Raw genomic sequence first — 16,644 nt, 5'->3', positions numbered from 1 at the left:
TGAGAGGGTTGATGGACTGGAGAGGGAGAGATGGGAGAAGATGGATGGGAGAGATGAACTTGGTGAAGGGGGAAGATGGATGGTGGAGGGGGAGATCATGGAGAGGGGATATGGGATGGATAGAAGAAATAATGAATCTAAAAACAGAAGCGGGAAAGAGATGATGAACAATGGGATTTAGGGAGGGAAGGAACAGAAAGGGAGAGAAGTTGGACACAAGGGATGGTGTAGGGGGGGGGAAAGAGATACTAGATAGGAGGGTAGTTAGAGAAAGGGAGAGCTGGTGGACCCTGGGGTGGTGGGAAGGAGGGAGAGATGCTGGATGAAAGAGTAGTTGAGAAAAGGATTGATGGTATACCTGGGGATGGTGGGGTCCATCGCTGCAGCTACGGAAATAGAGATGAAAAAAAGGAAATATGCCAGACCTCCGGGGAGGGAAGGGAATTGGAAGGGGAGGACAGAGATGGAAGATGGATGGTTACCACGGAGAAAGAAGAAAACAACAAAAGACCATATAATGTTATCAGACATTAAGTATGTTGCCTTCCAAATTACTGCTTTTCATCCAGGATGTAGATTCAATTTATTGCAGTCATCATGGAGATAATTCTAGAACAATGACAAGTAAATACACATATATACAAGTAAGCACAAGCACTAATACCAGCTGTAGAGCTGGTGTTCACCTGAATTTCAAAGCAAGTGCAAAGCGATGCATTTGGAAAAGAGGAACCTGAACTATAGCTAAGCTACATGATGTTGGGTTCTATATTAGGAGTCACCTCCTAGGAAATGGGTCTAGGTCTTATTGTTGAGGATACTTTGAAACCCTCAGCATAATGTGCGGTGGTGGCTAAGAAAGCAAATAGAATATTAGGAATTATTAAGAAAGGAATGGAAAACAAAGATGAAATGTTGTAATGCCCTTGTATTGCTTTATGGTATGGCCACATCTTGAATATTGTGTGCAGTTCTGGTCGCCGTATCTCAAAAAGATATAGCAGAATTGGAAAAGGTACAGAGAAGGGTGATGAAAATGATAAAAGGTTTGGGACGACTTCCCTATGAAGAAAGGCTAAAGTGGCTAAGGCCCTTCAACTTGGAGAAGAGATGGCATAGAGGTGATATGATAGAGGTCTATAAAATATTGAGTGGAGTGGAAAGTGTGGATGTAAATTGCTTGTTCATTCTTTCCAAAAATACTAGGACTAGGTGGCATTTGATGAAGATACTAAGTAGTAAATTTAAAACAAACCAGAGAAAATATTTCTTCACACAACATGCAATTAAACTCTGGAATTCATTGCCGGAGAATGTAGTGAAATCATTTAGTTTAATGGGTTTTGAAAAAGGCTTGGATAATTTCCTAAAAGAGAAGTCTGTAGGCCATTATTGAGATGGCTTGGTGAAATCCACTGCTTATTTCTAGGATAAACAGCATAAAATATGTTTCACTATTTGGGATCTAGCCTAGGTGCTTGGGACCTGGGTTGGCCACTGTTGGAAACAGGATACTGGGTTTGATGGATCTTCAGTTTGTCCTAGTATGGCATTTCTTATGTTCTTATACATAATTTAGAGTGTTCTGTAAGTTATATATGTAAATATGAGTCCTGACCATGCTTCACCTGGATTCTTCTTATGTGTATGTCCATCTGCCAAATACATAGGCTTAGTCATGTGGAAATCCAGAAGACTAAAAACAGTATTATCACAAATAAACGGTTCTTTGGAAGATGTGATCTTTTGTTAACACATAACATGCCCATGTTTCACTCTCAGGCTGTGTCAGGGGCACAATGAAACAGCAAACACAAGATTATTTTAGTTACAGAATAAAAAAGCAATGTAGAACTTTTCTCATAATGCCCCTTACAAGGCATTATAGCATGAGTCAAATTGTTCTTTGTCTTCTGGATTTCTATATTACCAAGTCTCTGTGGTTTTTGATTATGTGTATATTTTACATAGCATGTATTTGGCAAATGGTCCATATTGTACCCCTGATGCAGCCTATGGCCGAAACATGGCCATGTCGAGCTTTTAATAAAAGATTACATCTTCCATAGAACCTTTTTATTTGTAGATATATAATCTAATCTAATCTTTCATTTGTGAGTCACACAAACCTATACAAGCTCAAGGCGACAGATCGAAGAGGAAGAGGAAAAAGGAGTAAGGAAGGGGGCTCGGAGAAGCAAGGGGAGGGGCCTAGGAGGAGGGGTGATAAACAAAAGCTGAAACAGTAGTTGTCAAAGAGATGAGTCTTCAGGTTTTTCCTGAATGAGGTATAGTTTGTCTCTTTCCTGATTGCTTCTGGGAGGCCATTCCAGGGTTTTACACCCAGATAAGTTAGCATAGAGTGGAAGATTTGCTTGTAGTGGAGGTATTTTGTGGATGGCAAGTTTAGTTGAATTCTGTTAAGGATTCTTCTTGATGTCGATCAAGCAGTAGCGAATAGTTAGATGAGGGGAGCAGCTGAGTTTCTGTACAAAATCTGGTGTAGGATACATGAGGTTTTGAAGATTATTCGGGATGGTATTGGGAGCCAGTGTAGTTGCTTGATGAAGGTTGTGATCGAATCATATTTCTTTAATTTGTAGATTAGTCTAATGGCTGTGTTCTGGATGAGTTGCAGTATGTGGATAAAAGTGGTGGTGTTGCCTAGGTAGACGGAGTTGCAATAGCCCAGTTGAGGTAAGACCATCATCTGAACGATCAGAGCAAAGTGCTGTGGGTGGAAGTATGGTCTTATGAGTCGCAGTTGACGCTTAGAGTACTTACAGAATAGTGCTTAGGTAGAATTTTGGTATTTATGCACGTGTGCCTTTGTTCTAAGCATTTATACTTGTAATCAGCACATTAGCATCTGTTTTATAGAATTACCTCCTATATGTGCATCTGAAACATTTGTTTGGTGGGAAGATGGGAAAAAACATGAATGTACTGTAAATAGCAACTTCTTGCAGTTCTGTGTGATTTCCATTTGTGTAATAGCAGCAGGCCAAGGAAAGAGACCAGCAGCTCTCATTTAGCTGAGTCAATGAAACTGGTTACTATGTAGTTGCTGGTGTCAGGAAGCATCACTACAAAGGCACTGTTTAAAAAATACCCCCCCCCCCCACACCCACACCCACAAATAGGGACACTAGCCAGTGAGAGCTGTTCATGAACTTGAGCACAACCTATTAGAGAAAGTCTAGAGTTTCATGTTATTATTACATAGGATAACTAGAATTGCACTATATTTGTCTTTCACACATACATTAAGAGTAAATATGTATTTGTAAGTATGTGTAGGCAGTGTTTGACTGCATTTTGTCCATATACTACAGAAGACCATATTTAAAAGTGAAGGTCAGTATCTTGAATAGTATGGAAAGTGTATTATGTCATTCTGTTATTTTTGTCATACTAAATCACCTTGTGGAGGTGGTACTAACATTAACATAGATATTTAAGGGTAATATGGAAAATGTTAATAGAATGTATAGTGCTTTTATGCTTTCTTTAGCTAGTTTTGTAATAGGTCGCCTTGCCGTAGTTCTGAAAGGTGTTTGTTCATAGGGCAGAATTATTATTGTACCTTTAAATCTACATACATTAACAGGGTACTAAAACAATACACAGATATTTGAATAGGGGGGCTCATGGAGACTGGAATTACAACTAGAATGCCTCACTGAACCAAGTAAGGTGATGGATGCTTTACAGAATAGTCAAGAGAAAACTGTCCAGTTCATCTGAGGTCATTTTTAAATTATGTGACAGCAGATATAATACTTTGCCCTAAAATGTCTCTACTGTAACAATGCTTAAATGTCCCAATGGGATAACACATGCACAAGTTATTGGCAGTTAGCGACTGGAAATGAGGGGGGATTCCCTTTTGTGCATCGATAGGAGAGCTCATTTAAATATTAATGAGCTCCTAGCAATTTATTTGCAGAGGGTTCTGGGGGTTTGGGAAGCATGCATGTGGCCGGGGGGGGGGGGAGGGGGAAGGTAGGGGACACACGATGACACAAAAGTGCACCTCTACCCAGGGTGCCCTCTACCCTCGCTACACCACTGCATGTCATCTTCAGCTCTCTTCAAATGTTGTCCTGCTATTCATGTGCTTATTCTGGCACTGCTCCCCCCCCCAGGTCAGCCCACCATCATGTAAAATTCCAGCATTTGCTACCAATTTTTTTTCCCTCAGCTGACAGCAGACCCTTCACACTTTCCTCTTTCTTTAGTCCTACTCCTTTTCAGCAATTTCCACCCCAAGATCACTCACTGGTTCTCTTCAGAGACCTTGTGCACAGCTCAGCTTACTCCATAGCCCTTGCAGCTCAGCCCTGTCTTCCCATTAGCTGGATCTACCACAGCCCTTGCACTAGAAGGAGGAGTATTAGAGAGCTATAGTGGGCTAAACTCTGAAAAATAGGCACACTCTTAGCCATCTTTCTGGCTTTAAGACAAATAGTTCAAACATCTTTAGAATCCTAAAAAAATCCTGACAGTTGGCAATCCTAGCCTCCTGAATCCTGAGCACATCTCCCTAAACTTTTGAGCCTAAGGCACATGCCTAGTTTCATATGCCTTAATACGACTTTGGTCAGGGTAGTTGTGAGGCCCTGAATTGGATATCTTTCATTTTAGAATAAATAGCAAATGCCAAAAATGTGGGAATTTTTGGTAAAGCTGCAAGAAATTAGTTGGGTATAGCTTGCAAACCCTCTCTGAAAAACACACACCTTTTTACCTTAAAGCAAGGCTTCTAAGTTTCTTATTGTACATCTTGCCTATTTGTCTTGATTAGATTGTAAGCGCCAATAAGCAGAAACCATTAATTGTTTGTAAAGCTCTATGTATGTACACTGGGTAGCACTATACAAATACTGTATTTTTCACTCCATAAGACACACCTGCCCATAAGACGCACCCTAGATTTAGAGGAGGAAAACAAGAAGAAAACATTCTGAACCAAATTCTCCCTGCCAGGCTTTGCACCCAACCCCACACTCCTTGCCAGGCTCTGCACTCTGTTCCCCCTCCCTGCCAGGCTCTGTACCCTGTCCTCCCTCTTGTGGTCTAGTGGTAGGCTGAGACAGGGTACAGGGAAGTGCCTAGTAGCTGGCAGGCAGGCAGGTAGGGACAGGGCGCAGGGCAGGCAGGGATGTCTTTCTGTTTCCTACTCTGCTTTGGAAAATGCAAATCTCTGATGCCTTTACATTTTTATTTCCTCTTTTTTTTTTTTAAAGCGATTCACATGTCCAGCACAAGGCCCCTTGCCTCAGCTCTACATTTGTTGTAAATTTAAACAAATGATTAATTTACCGTAATTCTGGCAGGAGGGCCCCCTTCCCTGGTATCTTTCTGCATAACCTCCCCCCTTCCCCCCATTATCTTTCTGCAATCCTGGTGGTCCAGCTTTGCATCGGCAGGCTCCCCTGCTGGACAGCCGCCCGAGTCCCCATCTGCCTTGGCAGAAAGAGGCAGGTGCGAAGTACAGCATAAGGCTTTAATTATATTGAAGTTTTTTTGCCAATGAGGTGACCGCTCAACCACCTTTAACTAACCACTTTGGTGGAGGTGGGAGGGCCCTTTTCTGAGGCTTTTTTCTTCATTTTGATTCACTCAATAGCCTATGCTGTCCTTGTATAATACTATAGGACATTAAAGTATCAACCATTATTGAAAGTGTTTATCATTTTACACATTGTGCTTTCATGATATCTGGGTCATTTGTGGTACCTAGCATGTGTGACACCCAGGGTCCATCATTTTTGACACCCCCCCCCCCCATCTGTATGAAAAACATGATTTTTAGTAACAATCTACATGTCACACAAGAGTGTACCTAGGAAAAGGTAGCATCTTACATACTGCAGTGAGCAGTACAACATCAATACACCCATTGAAAAACTAAACAAGCCAGACTAGTAAAGATCAATCCTAACAGAAAACCATGTCTTTCAAACACACAGAACACAGAAAACACCTTCGCCTAGTTTGGAATTTGTAATCACAAACTAACCCCTCCCCCTTTTACAAAACTGTAGTGTGGGTTTTAGCCATGGTGGTAACAGCTCAGACTCTCAAAGAATTCTGAGCATCAGAGCTGTTGCCACCTCGGCTGGCGCTAAAAAACGCTCTACAGTTTTATAAAAGGGGGGGGGGGAGATAAAATAGAAATACGTAGACAAAGGTTAAATTGAACCACCAAGAAGCTGGACTCTGCATAAAGTGCATCACCACAAAAACAGATTGAACAATGGACCATTGAATTTAAATTGAAATTAAACACTGAGAAAACCAGATTCTTTTTTGGCTAGTCCCAACGATAAAATTACAGATAAAACTCTTTATTTAAGAGGACAAGAATATCCAGTAGCCTCATCTCTTAAAATTTTAAGAGTCATACTTGACCGCCATTTAACCCTGGGGGAACATACTGATATGCTTGTAAAGAAATGTTTCTTTGCATTATGGAAGTTGCGTTCCATCAAAAATTCTTTGACCCTACTTTTTTCAGCTTACTAGTTCAAGCATTAATTTTATCTATTCTTGACTATTGCAATATAATCTTTTTGGGAGCTTATAAAACCATCTTAGGAAGATTAAGGCTAATCCAAAATACAGCAGTCTGTTTAATTTTCGGATTAAAAAAACAAGAACATGTCAGCCCCTACTACCGTTCAGCTGCACTAGTTACCAATGGGAGCAAGAGTACTTTTCAAATTTGCTTGTATTTGCTATAAGATGTTGTTTGGATTAGCTCCGCTATATCTCCTCTCTCATTTTGAATGGTACTGCTCGATTAGGTCTACTCGGCATATTGGTTTATTTACTTTTCCTAATCCCAAAAATTTCCGTTTTAAAAAATATTTTTATCGATCTGTGGCTTATCAAGCAGGTAAAGCTCAGGTATGGTTAGACGACCTGATTCAACAATCTGCATCTTATTGCACCTTTAGAAAATTGGTTAAGACCTATTTGTTCAAAAAATTTGTTACTTGATTGATGACTGTCATAGTTTCTTATTGTATTTTTCACTATTGAAATATTGTACTGCTTTTCTGTATGCTTTGTATCATCACTGGAATGTCCAATCCTCTTTATTTTGTGAACTGCCTAGAACTTTTTGGGTGTTGGCGGTATAGAAAAATAAAGTTTATTATCAAGTTTCAAGTTTATTATAAATTTGATTAATCGCTTATTCAAAATTCTAAGCGATGTACAAAACAATAAAATTACAAATTTCTGGGGGAAACAAAACAAACGAATAGAACTAACCTGAAAAAACATATTAAACAAAAGGAAAATATGGGGAAAGAAATACAAGTTGTTGATAGTAAATAAGACAAGTATGGGAAAAAAACAATAGGAGGGGACAGAGCAGTGTGCTTCAAAAAAGTTTGGAAATAGGATTCAATTGAGACTCCTAATCTGGCTTTCTAGCTATCAAATGCATCTTTATCTCCCCTAAAGCAAATAAATAAATAAATATATTTTTTTCCTATCTTGTCTTCTCTGGTTTCTGCTTTCCTCATCTTCTTGTCACTCTCTTCCTTTCATCCACTGTCTGCCCCTTCTATTTGTCATCTTCTGTCCTTCTATGCCACTTCCAGAAACTGTATGTCTCCCCCTTCCATCTTTCCCTTCACCCCTATTGGTCTGGCATCCATCTTCTTCCCTTCCCTCCTCCAATAGTCTGGCATCTCTATCCTCGCCTCTTCTTCCCTTCCCTCTCCCACACCTCCATGGTCTGACATTTCACTCTCTCCTCTCCCTTCCCCCCCCACTTCCATCAGCATCTGCCTCCTTTCTTTCCCTCCAACCCAATTCCATCTAGTATTCTTCCCCCTTATGTTTCTCTCTCCTTTCCCTGCACACCAATTCCATCAGCATCTGCCCCCTTTCTCTCCTTCCACCACCCTTCCATACCACCCTGCCCCTTTTTCTCCCTCTACCACCCTGACTCCCTTTCTCTCCCTCCACCACCCTTCTATGCTCCTCTCTCCCTCCAAATCAGCAAGATCCCGCGATGACTGCTTCTGCTGCCTCTGCCTCCAGAAGTCGTAAGTGACGTTGGAGGGGGTGGACCGGCAGATGCAGGGAGTTGCGGAAAGGTCCCGCGATGATTGCGGATTCTGGTCCACCCCCTCCGACGTCACGTCTTCCGGAGGCAGAGGTGGCAGACGCAGTCATTGCGGGACCTTCCTGCACTTCAGCATGGCTGCCGACTGTGCTTCGGAATAAGTACGGCAGCCGCGCTGATGTGCAGGTGCCATTTAGAGCAATGCGGAAGGTTACAGATCTGACTGGCTGTGCACCCCCCCAGGGCTGGCACCCGGGGCAGTCCGCACCTCACGCCCCGCCCTTGGTACACCACTGGATTATGGTCTCATTTATGTGGTAACCCTGGCTGGTTAAGTGCTGAATATCAGTGCTGTCTCAGGCCTAGTGCTGACTCCACCCCCAGAATGCTCCCAAAATAACCAGTTTTCACTTAGGCACTAACCATTTATTTTCAGCAGTGATAACCTGTTTGGTCCTGCTGAAAATTAGCAGATAGCCTCAAAACAAAATTTGAACTGGTCAACAGCCATTTCTGGCCAGTTAAGTCATTTTGAATATTAACCACTTAGACAATAGCATTGGGGGAAATACTGAGCTTTAAGGAACTAAGGAATTCTGCAACTCAGGAATAAAGGCTCAGAAATTTCTATTGTGTGAGCTTGTTCACTGTAGCCTTAAAAGCCACAATTTGATGTTACCTGGCAGTGTATATAAGATGACTAATTTTAAATTAACTTTCTGGAAAGGCTATTTGTATTCAAAGTAAAATATACAGTAGAAATAATATCATTGGCAAAATAAGATCGCAAGACCCAGTTTCTCTGCCTGTTTTCCCTCCATACTTGATCTGACTTTCTTTCCTTCCTCACAAGTAAAGGTCCTCTATGCTTGCCCCAGGTTTTCCTGAAGTCTGATACTGTTGTTCTTGCCATTACAATTTCATGAAAAAATATTTCTTTATGTTGCTCCTGAATCCTATCCTGTCAACTGCTTATCCGTTATTCCATATGCTTAACTGTTTTGGAAGAATTAGGCATTATTTAATTTTTCAAATGTAGCTTTGATAAATTATTACACTCTAGGGTTGCAGCCAAATCAGCTTCGTTTGATATGTTTTTTTCAGTTTGGCATTGTGTGGAGGATATCATTGACTGCTTTAGAAAAGAGTACAGGCTACTGTATGCAATTGGTGCTTTCTTTTGCACTGCACTGCTCTGGGAATTTCCCTTTTACTCTTTGGAGTTTTTTTGGGTGGGGAAATGGTTTACCAACTGACAGCTTATCAGCAAGAGAGAACTTCCTTTTCTATTGCAAAACAGAGTACTTGACATGACACAAGTGGTCTGCAGGGTTGTCTGTAAAGGTCTGCTTTTCTATGCATAGGACTTTTTCTCATATCAACATCATTCTCCTTGCACAACCAAAACTCTTTCAAAGCATATGTACGGTATATTTTTTAAAGTATGATTTCGTATGCATGCAAGGCTATAGTTATACGTAGTGAACAATCCCTATACCTTGAAGCCTAAAATCTAGTCAAGACAGACTGACAAGACACACAACAAATAAAGGCTCTGAGTTAAAACAGAAAGGCCATCATTGAGAAAAATTAAAATATGTCACCTAGGTGGGGCCACTCAATTCCAGTACTCAAGGTCCACAGGCAGGCCAGATTTTCAGGATATTCACAATGTGTAGTTGGCCGGACACGATCGGGGCAAAAGGGAGCCCAAGCCCTCTTGCCCCGCCGACTCCACCACTCCCCGACAATATCGGGCCAGGAGGGAGCCCAAGTCCTCCTGGCCCTGGCGACCCCCCCCCCCCGCTAGTTGTTCGGGCCAGGAGGGAGCCAAACCCTCCTGGCCACGGTGACCCCCTACCCCCACCCCGCACTACATTACAGGCAGGAGGGATCCCAGGCCCTCCTGCCCTCGACGCAAGCCCCCCTCCCCCCAACGACCGCCCCCCCCCAAGAACCTCCGACCGCCCCCCCAGCTGACCGGCGACCCCCCTGGCCGACCCCCATGACACCCCCACCCCCCTTCCCCATACCTTTGTGTAGTTGGCCGGACAGACGGGAGCCAAACCCGCCTGTCCGTCAGGCAGCCAACGACGGAATGAGGCTGGATTGGCCCATCTGTCCCAAAGCTCCGCCTACTGGTGGGGCCTAAGGCGCCTGGGCCAATCAGAATAGGCCCGGGAGCCTTAGGTCCCTCCTGGGAGCGGGGCCTTGGGCACATGGTCGGGTTGGGCCCACCTGGGGGCGGGGCCTGAGGCACATGGGCCCAACCCGACCATGTGCCCAAGGCCCCACCCCCAGGAGGGACCTAAGGCTCCCGGGCCTATTCTGATTGGCCCAGGCGCCTTAGGCCCTACCAGTAGGCGGAGCTTTGGGATGGATAGGCCAATCCGGCCTCATTCCGTCGTTGGCTGCCTGCCGGACAGGCGGGTTTGGCTCCTGTCTGTCCGGCCAACTACACAAAGGTACGGGGAAGGGGGGTGGGGGTGTCGTGGGGGTCGGCCAGGGGGGTCGTCGGTCGGCTGGGGGGGCGGTCGGAGGGTCTTGGGGGGGGGCAGTCGTTGGGGGGAGGGGGGTTTGCGTTGAAGGCAGGAGGGCCTGGGATCCCTCCTGCCCGTAATGTAGTGCGGGGTGGGTGTAGGGGGTCGCCGTGGCCAGGAGGGTTTGGGCTCCCTCCTGGCCCGATATTGTTGGGGAGTTGGCGGGGCAAGAGGGCTTGGGCTCCCTTTTGCCCCGATCGTGTCAGGGAGTCGGGGGGGGGGGGCAAGAGGGTTTGAGCTCCCTCTTGCCCCGATCGTGTCGGGGGTGCTGCGGTTGGCTGGGGCAAGAGGGCTTGAGCTCCCCCTTGCCCCGATCATGTCGGGGGTGCCGCGGTTGGCTGGGGCAAGAGGGCTTGAGCTCCCTCTTGCCACGATCGTGTCGGGGAGTCGGGACCGCCAAGAGGAAGCAGCAGGACACCGGTAGGAGCTTCTACATGATGGGGGGGGTCGGGAGGCTGTGGGGGTGCGAGCGGTCCTTCAGGGTGGGGGTGCGGGTGCGGGTGGGAGTGCGTGCGAGCGGTCCTTCGGGGTGGGGGTGCGAGCGGTCCTGCGGGGGGGGCATCAGGCTTTCAGGGTGGGGACAGGACTTCAAGGGGGAGAGGAGAGTCGGGGCGGGCGAAAGGAGAGTCGGGGTGGCCAGAGGAGAGTCGGGCAGCATGCGCGGTATACGGGTGTGCGCGGTATATAAAAATTTCTGTACATAAATTTGTGTTTTTCACGTGCTATACCCAAGTGCGCGTTTTACACGGGTGCGTGTTATCTACGTGAAAATACGGTAATACAGTTCCAGAGCTGGCATTGGTGCCAATGCAGTAGAAGTCAGCGATACTAAAGAATGATTAGGACTATCAGCACAGGATCTTTGACCATATGTTCTCACTCAGCCCACCCTCTCTAAAATTCCTGTTTCAGAAGGGACAGGATGTGGCCTGCCTTGAGTGCATACATGTGCTCAAAGCCCCCCCCCCGCACCTGCGAAACAGGCGCTGCCGACATCCTTGATGGCAGAAACAAAGGATAGAGGTAGGCCTGATAGCAGGAAGGGAGGGGGTAGAGAAGAGGATAGGAGATGCTGAACATTTGAAGTATGAAATGGAAAGATATATGTTGATTATATTGGGGAGGGGGTCCATGTATTTCCTCTATCTGAAGAACTGGTTAGTGAAGTACATTTCTTCACAATCTGCAAAATTCAAATCCTGAAAGTCTTAGGCTTTGTTATAGATGATTAAAGGGGCAGTTATTAAGATTAATTAGGGCTAATGTGTGTTAATGGGCAATAAGGCGAGTTAGATTGCCATAATGCGATATACTGTATAGTAATGAGATGTAAAGTATGCAGAACAGATCATTATTATATAAATTGAATAATGAGGAAACCACATTATTCCTGGAACAATACTGCCAGGAAAAAGTAGCTGGTAATATTCCATCCCAGGAGCATCAAGATGCAAAGCCATAGCTTAGTTCCCCTAGGCACTTCTTAAAGGGGACTGTATGTGATACTTAGAGCTCCCCACTCCCTGGCATAACTTCCTGACACAATCACTTGTGTCTAGTGGAGAGGTCAATTCAGGATTGATCCCCCCCATTGCTCTGGCCTCTTTCTGGTATCAGATTCAAAATGGTGCCGGCAACCCTTCCCATCATTACCCCTCTAAATTATCTCTCTCAGCTAATGAGTTACATACGCAAAACACTCTAACTCTCATTATCCTCCTCTCTTTTTTGATTTCCTCATCTTACTTTCACCAGTCTGATCTCCTCTCTGCCTCCACCACCAAGCCAGTTAGTCATCCTCACTCTCTTCCATACACACCCTCATTAAGAAGAGAATAAGTAACCACAAACTTAATATAATAGGAATGTGAAGACATAAATTAAACTCCAAGAAGCCATATTCTGCATACAGTGCAACACCGAATATACAGAAACAGTGATATTTTCCCCTGTATAAATTTACCCCTCTGCTGTGCAAAATAAAAAGATTGCAAATGTAACTCTTCAAAACTGATATAATCTAATCATTAAATTCCAAATTAATAGAAAAAATAGAAAATGAAGAGACATTTTATTGGAATAACTAAGTACCTGCAAAGTGACTGTTGGGGGGATGGGAGAGGTTGTGGTTGGGCCTAGGGAGGGTTAACCTCCCCAAACCTCTTATACAGGGATTTGATGAGGAATTTAAGCTTTGCATTCTCTGGACTCCTGCTCTGTTCTTTATCTCAAATCCACATAAAATCAGCTTAAGTCTGCCCACTTAACTTACATAGTGGGTATTTGTAAGGAAGGGTACACGTGGGTAGGACATATGTATTATTTAATGAATACTGTGAGATATTTGAATAGCTGCATCACATAGGTGCTCACACTTACACTTAGAGCTACCAGACGTCGGATTTACCCGGACATATCCTCTGAGGACTGTCCGGGTATCCAGATGTCTTTCTAACCTGTAAGGTATTTGTCCGAGTTTTCGGCTCGGGGCTGGCTGTGTCTGAAAGGGCCACCGAGCATGCATGAATGTGATGTGATGATATCACACGCATGCGCACATGCGTGTGATATCATTGCGTCACATCTGCACCTGCTCAGAGGAGGGCCCTAGACACAGCCGCAAACTTAAGAGGAGGTTTGTGTGGGGGGTGGGACTGGGGGCAGGGCCACATGTCTGGGTTTTTACTTTGTGAAATCTGATAACCCTACTTACACCAACTCTTTGGCTGGCATAAGTGATCACATCTAAATGTTAGGTGTGTTGATACTCAGTTACACTGGTATTCTATAAAGGCATCAGCCTATGTTACTTTATAGAATAGGTTCCTATCACCTAATTCTAGGATGCCATGTTATAGAATTCCCCCTTTTTATTTATTTTAATTTATATTTTATTTTATTTCTTATATACCGCTATACCGTGAGGTTCAAAGCGGTTTACAATAAAGATGCATTAAAGATACAATAAAATAAAAATAAATAAAGATAGGTACTTGGAAGTTCTCTAACTGTCCCGAAGGCTCACAATCTAACTAAAGTACCTGAGAAAACAATTATTAAAAATAGTAAAGATAGAAAAGATATAAAAAACAGAGATAGAGACAAGATATGAACATCCCAACAAGTATTCAGTGAATAAATTAAATTAGGATTAAAAATAAATAAATAAATAAAATGTATAAAATTAAAGTGAATTCCAGTCAGACAATAGGATCTGATGTTAGAAGTTCATAAAGACGACATGCCAAGGAGTGAAAGCTGGTATGCTCCTTGAGTCCTGAAATATGAAGCCCAGCCACCAAACAATTGCTGATACAGGTTACAGAATTGAGGTTCAGAATACAATATATAGGAAAATTAATTCTGGATTTTAGGTGATGTCTGTAAATTAGTGCTCTTATGGTATGGTAGAATTTCTCTCTAAGTCCTTCACAATATCCTTGGTACTGGATTTAAGATTTGGATTTAGCTCACAGCTTTTACAGTAACAGCTCAAGATGAGTTACATTCAGTTACAATAAAGATTTCCCTGACCCAAGTCTACGTGTGTACCTGAGCCACTAGAGGTTTAAGGGAATTGTCTGAGATTTAAAGGAGCTACTGTAGGATTTGAATTCTGGCTTTACTGGATTTTAGCTAATACAGGTAGTATGTACAGCAAACTCTCAGTTATCCAGCACCCATGAGGATTGGTGGATGCTGGATAACTGTAGTATCTGGTTGCTTGAGAATTACTGTAAAAATAGTTTTCTCTCCCTTCCCACCTCACTCTATCACCCCCCCCACCCCCACTTGTAGGTCCAGCATCTGTTCTTCCCTTCTTTCTGGGTCACGTTCTCTCCCCCTATTCTCCCCCCACTTATGGGTCCAGCATCCATCCATCGCCCCTCCCCTGTTGGATCCTCCCCTAATAGGCCCACACACACTTCTGGTCCAACTTTCCCCCCTTCTGTCCTTTTTCCATGCGGGTCTAGCCTCCTGGACCCCCCTCACTTACCGAAGCAGCAGCAGTCAATCAGCAGAGGTAGCACTGAAAACAAGCTGCTCATAGACAGGCCTAGCAGGGGCTTTCCTCTGCTGTATCGGAAATGACAGAGGAAAGGCCCTGCTGGGGCTGGCCACGAGCAACTTGTTTTCAGCACTACCTCTGCTGATTGGCTGCCACTGCTGCTTCGGGTAAGAGAGGGAGGGATGGGGGAGGGGGTTTCATGGCTCAGGACCGTTGTCACTGCATCAGGGCTGGAGGGGAGGGGGTTTGCTGCTCAGGACCACTGCTGCTTAGATATGGATTCAGGCAACCCACATCTTCAACAAATGCAATTATCTGTATTTGTACTATTTTTTGTCAGATATCAGCAGTGCAGGTCCATGCATCTTAGTACAAGCTGCTGAAAGAGAAAAATGGCCCAAACTGGTTTTCATGAAATTTTTTTTAATTATTGTCATTCCAACCATGTAATCAAGAGCAAAATATTTACCAGTAACTTTCTTCAATACCAGGTCCCTGCAATTAAAATGAGTTATATCTGTCTATAGAAGACATGCACGGTGATAAAGAGGGGTACTCTGGGGTAAAGGCCTTAGTAGGCAACTCTCCTTCCCCTTTAGAAGGGAAGAGATGCCTCTTCTTTAGCTGCAGAGCTTCTGCACCAGTTTAGCGTGCCATGCCGCTGTTCCAGGGCTCCTTAGGAAATTTTCGCTCCCCTAACAGGTTCAAAAGCCGTGTGCCATGCACCAGAGGCCATGTGGAAGCTAAACTTAAAGTTCCTGCCTCCCCGCTTCGCTTGACACGGCACCCATCCTTTGCAAACAAGGCATGATATAGGGGTATTAGAGTCGGAGGACTCCATCCCTGGCGCTTTGGAAGCATAACGAGGTGTTTTGGAGAAGTTTGAGAACTTAGAAAAAGATCAGAAAAATCCAAAATGATTGCTGCTGGTGAATTTTAGTGCTAAAAACCAGCTTAAAATCTCCTCAGGGCTGACTACAAACTTTTAAAAACAGGACTTTAGGGGAGGGGGCGGGGACCAAGGCCCTAGTTGTAGAAACAGTTAAAAACAGCTTTTGAAAGCTCCTCCCCCCCCCCACACACAATTTTTCCTACTGGCTGTCAGCCTTACTCACAGACCAAGTGGTGGGAAAATAGTGGTGGTGCTGCTGCTGCTGCCTGCTTCAGCATCTCTCAGATGTAGCTGTTCTAGGAGAGGCTCTCTGCTTTCAGTCACTCAGCCATTTTGCTGGAATCTTCAGGCTGCCAATCGGACCTCTACAGACTGATTCTGAATGCTCCCAAACCTCATGAAAAGAGTGTGTGTGTGTTGGGGGGGGGGGGGGCAACGAAACGCAACTAGTGCTATGAGCGCTCTGAAGGAACATTTTTAGAACCTAAACAGCCTGCGCTCCAGCCCCTGACCAAGTCAAAGGGGTAAGCAAACACCAGGGGAATGGACCCTGAGCTTCACTAATCTTCAACAGGCTGGCTGAAACAGGCCCCAAAGGATATACCTGCCAGCTGCAGATTTAAAATTTGCTTCTCTCCATGCAGGTAGAGTAGACCCTTATCAAAAGGAATCTAGAGTGAAAAACTACAAAACTATCACAAAATAAAAAAAAGAAATAAATTGAGCAGATCAGAAGACACCTTTCATGCTTGCATGCAAAAAGAGAAACTGAAGGGGCAGCAGACTCCTTGGAGAAAGAGGAGGTTTTGAAAGCTGTAATTGACATTTTTCTATAGTATGCTCGCAAAAATGGACAGAGTAACATAAGGTTTAGCATACTATTCCTATTGCACTTGAAATGTAGTATATTATTGTAGTCAGAAAAAAAGGTGCAAGTTTCAGTGAGGAGGCTTCATCTTGGTAAGCACTGAAGCATGTACAGGCTTTCACTTTAAAAAATTGGCATGACGTCTGTGGGTAAGAAGTACCCTTAGACTTTGTGATAATGTGGATAGTATGAAAAGTGCCCCTTATTCACCACAAAACAAAAGTTTGCCTAGATGGCACTTAAGCT

General features: G+C 44.1%; 1 protein-coding gene across 2 annotated transcripts in view; it reads left to right on the top strand.

Moving 5' to 3' along the window:
- Window positions 1-16,644, top strand: part of DDRGK1 (DDRGK domain containing 1) — a 140,390-nt gene that overhangs the window by 96,662 nt on the left and 27,084 nt on the right. The gene's annotated exons all lie outside the window — the stretch shown is intronic.

Source organism: Geotrypetes seraphini, chromosome 1, assembly GCF_902459505.1.
Source record: "Geotrypetes seraphini chromosome 1, aGeoSer1.1, whole genome shotgun sequence".
Classification (NCBI taxonomy): domain Eukaryota; kingdom Metazoa; phylum Chordata; class Amphibia; order Gymnophiona; family Dermophiidae; genus Geotrypetes; species Geotrypetes seraphini.
This window is presented reverse-complemented; position numbering and strand designations above follow the sequence as displayed.